General features: G+C 37.5%; 1 pseudogene; it reads right to left on the bottom strand.

Annotated features, from left to right (window-relative positions):
• Positions 1 to 497: 497 nt before the first annotated feature.
• On the bottom strand, positions 498 to 4,832 carry LOC114171920 (uncharacterized; annotated as a pseudogene).
• Between the last annotated feature and the right edge of the window lie 212 nt (positions 4,833 to 5,044).

The following is a 5,044-nucleotide window of genomic DNA, read 5'->3' as shown; positions in this document are numbered from 1 at the left end:
TGAACAAAACTTAACTTGATTTCATTGATAAGAAATGGTTCAGCTTATATAGAGGCTTTAACCATTAGGGTTACAAAAAGACCATTAATTGTCATTATATCCCACTAGTGCAAATAATAAACCAATCAGGCTAATAATTGTCCACTACCTAATGGCTAATTATAACTGAAATTGGGGCAGCCAAAAAGTCATCCAAAATTATTCAGCAAGGTCTTCTTAGTCTTCCAAGGCTGGTTCTTAAGATGTCAAATGGGCCTTTATTTAAATAAAAGAAACTGCATTAATCTGGCGCGTTAGTCCTCTTCCATTTGGGCCACGATGCAATTTACAACTTTTGTCTTTTCTCCTTCAAACTTGGGCTTGTACTCAAATAATATTGACAACACTTGTTGTAAAGCTTCTTTTGCTTTCTTTTCTCTAGAGCTTGTCATAGGTCCTCCAAGTTCTTCAAGTGGATCCTTGTCTTTGCTCATTGTCACACCTCCATCATTCTCTCCCTATTGAGAAGGATTTGTCCTCAAATCAGATTCTCCCTCTACATAAAAAAGGGATAAGTCAGACACATTGAATGTGGAATTAACATTATACTCACCAGGTAGATCATTTTTGTAAGCATTGTCATTTATTCTTTCAAGCACTTGGAATGGACCATTTCCCCTTGGTTGAAGCTTTGATTTTCTTTGTTCTGGAAACTTTTCCTTTCTCATGTGCACCCAAACCCAATCTCCAGGTTGGAAGACAACCTTCTTTCTACCTTTGTTAGCTTGCCTTGCATAGCTTTCGTTTTTCTTTTCAATTTGACCCCTTACTTGCTCATGTAACTTCTTCACATAGTCAGCTTTAGCCTGTGCTTCTTTAAGCTTAAACATGGAAATGTTAGGCATAGGTAGCAAATCAAGAGGAGTTAAAGGGTTAAATCCATATACAATCTCAAAAGGTGAATAATTAGTCCTGCTATGGACAACCCTATTATAAGCAAACTCATCATGAGGCAAACATGCTTCCCAAGACTTAAGATTTTTCTTTATAACAGTCCTATGTAATGTGCCTAAAGTTCTATTGACTACCTCAGTTTGACCATCAGTTTGTGGGTGACAAGTAGTAGAAAATAACAATTTAGTACCAATCTTACCCCACAAGGTCCTCCAAAAGTGACTACGGAATTTTGTATCCCTATCACTCATAATGCTCCTTGGTAGTCCATGAAGTCTTACTATTTCCTTGAAAAACAAGTCAGCCACATGACAAGCATCATCCACCTTCTTGCAAGGTATGAAGTGTGCCATTTTAGAAAATCTGTCAACAACAACAAAGACAGAATCCTTTCCATTCTTTGTTTTAGGCAGCCCCATAACAAAGTTCATTGAAATGTCAGTCCAAGGATATTCAGGAACAGGTAAAGGAGTATATAATCCATGAGGCTTCACCTTAGATTTAGCGTTTTTACACACAATGCAGTGATCATAAAAGTTATGTACATCATGTTTCATATGAGGCCAAAAGAAGTGCTCTTGCAAAATTTCCAAAGTCTTTTAAACCCCAAAATGACCCATCAAACCTCCTTCATGTGATTCAGTCACAAGCAACTCTTTAATGGAACACTTAGGCACACACAATTTATTTGAGTTAAACAAGAATCCATTATGCCTATAGTAACCATTTTCAGAAAACTTTTCACATGCAGCATATATTTCAGCAAAATTTGCATCATCCTTGTACATGTCTTTCAAAGATTCAAGACCAAATAGTTTAGTTTCAAGCATAGAAAGCAATGCATGCCTCCTAGAAAGTGCATCAGCCACTATATTTCCTTTCCCCTTTTTATACTTGATTACGTACGGAAATTGCTCCAAAAACTCTACCCATTTAGCATGCCTCTTATTAAGCTTACCTTGTCCTTTCAAGTATTTCAAGGACTCATGATCACTGTGAATGACAAATTCTTTGGGTAACAAATAGTGTTGCCAAGTCTTTAAAGCTCTAACCAAAGCATACAATTCCTTATCATAAGTAGAATAGTTAAGGGCAACCCCACTTAACTTTTAACTAAAATAAGCAATGGGATGTCCATCTTGCAACAAAACAGCCCCAACACCCACATTTGATGCATCACACTCAATTTCAAAAGATTTTGCAAAATTAGGCATGGCAAGAATAGGTGCATTAGTTAGCTTATGCTTGAGGGAAGCAAAGGCCTCCTCTTGTTTTTCTCCCCATTTAAAACCCACATTCTTTTTAATAATTTCATTTAGAGGTGCAGCCAGGGAACTAAAATCCTTAACAAATCTCCTGTAAAAACTTGTTAAACCATGAAAACCCCTCACCTCACTGACAGTCTTAGGTGTAGGCCATTCTTGGATGGCCTTGACCTTTTCCGCATCAACTTGTACACCTTTAGCACTCACAACAAAACCCAAAAACACCACATGATCAGAATAAAAGATGCATTTTTCCAAATTGGCATACAATTTTTCTTTTCTAAGAACAACCAAAACAGATTACAAATGCTCAACATGCAAATCAAGACTGGTGCTATAGATCAAAATATCATCAAAGTACACCACAAAAAATTTACCAATAAACTCTCTTAAAACATGGTTCATTAACCGCATAAAAGTACTAGGTGCATTTGTCAAACCAAAGGGCATAACCAACCACTCATACAATCCATATTTAGTTTTAAAAGCAGTTTTTCATTCATCACCTTCTCTAATCCTAATCTGATTATAGCCACTTTTAAGATCAATTTTAGAAAACACACATGCACCATAAAGTTCATCAAGAAGATCATCTAACCTTGGAATTAGATGCCTATACTTGATGGTGATGTTGTTTATTGCTCTACAATCAGAACACATCCTCCATGAGCCATCCTTTTTGGGCACCAAAATCATAGGTACAGCACATGGACTCATGCTATCCCTCACCCAACCTTTACTCATGAGTTCAGTAACTTGTTTTTCAATCTCTTTGGTCTCTTGTGGGTTGCTCCTATAAGCTGGCCTATTGGGCAAAGCAGCTCCCGGAATGAGATCAATGTGATGCTCAATTCCTCTCAAAGGTGGCAAACCATCAGGGACACTTGCTGGAAACACATCTTTATAATCCTGCAAAAGGGACTCAATACTAGAGGGCAATTCAAATTTGCCAAATTGGTCAGAATTTGAAATTTGATTTTGACAAAACAATAAGTAGAGGGGCTATCTTGCGCAAAGCACCCTCCTTACCTCTCTTTCTCTTGCTAAATAAACTTGCTTACCCTCAAATGTTTCATTTTCTCTCATTTTCCTGTCAAGTGTTTCACTCTTTTTCTTTTTCCTTTCAAGTGTTTCACTCTTTCTCTCATTTGCTAACTTTTCTCTCATTTTTATTTGATCCTCACACACCTCTTTAGGAGACAAGGGTTTGAGGACCACTTTTTAATCTTCATACATGAAAGAGATTTTGTTAGTGAAACCATCATGAATGGCTTTAATGTCATACTGCCACGGTCTTCCCAAAAGAATATGGCTAGCCTCCATGGGAACCACATCACATAAGATCTTATCTTCATATTTCCCAATGGAGAAAGAGACTTCAGCTTGGTGTTTCACTTGGAGTTCTTCTCCTTCACTAAGCCATTGAAGTTTGTATGGCCTAGGATGTGGTTTAGTGTCCATGTTCATTTTTGACACTAATCTTGAACTCACCACATTGGTACAACTTCCTCCATCAATGATTACCAAACATACATTACCATTAATTGAACATCTTGTATGAAAAATATTCTCCCTTTGAGATGCATCCTCGGCCTTGACTTGACTTCCCAACATCCTTCTAATCATGTATAACTCTCCTACATTAGGTTTCAACTCGCCATCACTCTCTTCTACCTCTCCATCATCATCATCAGAATCGCTTGTGTACTCCCCATTATCCTTAAGAAGAACGGTCTTCTTTGTGGGACACTCATAGGCATAATGTCCCATGCCCAAACATTTAAAACATTTCACTTCTCTAGTCCTTTTTGGTGGATGTTTAGGTTTCTTTTGAACAATTTTTCCTTCATTAGAAAGCACTGAATTGCTAAAGGAGGCAACACCTTCTTTCTTTACTCTATCTTTCCAGTTTGAAGAATTGAAATTGGTAGAACTCTTTTTTGTTGTACTCTTTCTTTTAATTTGTTGTTCTACCTGTATGGCTTTATGCAATAGATCCTCCATCTCCACAAACTCCTACAACTCAACAACATCTCTAATATCTTGATTTAATCCATTAAGGAAACGTGCCATAGTTACCTCAGGATCTTCTTCAATTTTGGCTTGGATGATAAGAATCTCCATCTCCTTATAATACTCATCCACTCCCTTGCTTCCTTGAGAAAGTCTTTGTAGTTTCAATTTTAAGTCCCTATGAAAGCTAGAAGGTACATACCGCTTCCTCATGACCCTTTTCATCTCACCCCAAGAGTCCACCAAAGGCTCCTCATCTCTAATCCTCTGTCTTTTCAACTTGTTCCACCAAATTAAAGCATAATCAGAAAATTCAGTTACTGCAAGCCTTACCTTTTGCTCCTCACTATAATTATTGCAAGAAAATACATGCTCAATTTTGAGCTCCCACTCCAAGTAAGCTTCAGGGTCACTCCTCCCCTTGAAAGGTGGCACATTCAACCTTACTACTTCTATTCTGCCTTCATTCCTTTGTGGCCCTCCTCCTCCTCCTCTTGGTGGGGTTCTATTCTCTAGTTGGTCCAACCTATCATGAAACTCATCTTGTTATTGCTTCATCAACCTCTCCAAATGTTGAGATAATGCAGCAATTTGTATCTGAATATCATTCCTTTCTGCCATGATTAACAAACAGATCAAGGTAACAAGAACAAAATATATATATATGGTGTTTGAAAATTTTCTCACCCACTCAAGTGTTTGCACTCACAGATTGGCTTTTACTAAAAATAAAACACTCTTGCCTTTTACCACTCAAATTCTCCTTGGTTTCTTAGGCAATTCAAGAGATTATGGCCATAACAAAGAACAATTCTCCAATATGTGCAGCGAAA

Source organism: Vigna unguiculata, chromosome 3 (assembly GCF_037176805.1).
Source record: "Vigna unguiculata cultivar grain cowpea cultivar isolate G323 ecotype 2 chromosome 3, ASM3717680v1, whole genome shotgun sequence".
Classification (NCBI taxonomy): Eukaryota; Viridiplantae; Streptophyta; class Magnoliopsida; order Fabales; family Fabaceae; genus Vigna; species Vigna unguiculata.
Note: the sequence above shows the minus strand (reverse complement) of the source record. Positions and strands in the feature narration are given on the sequence as shown.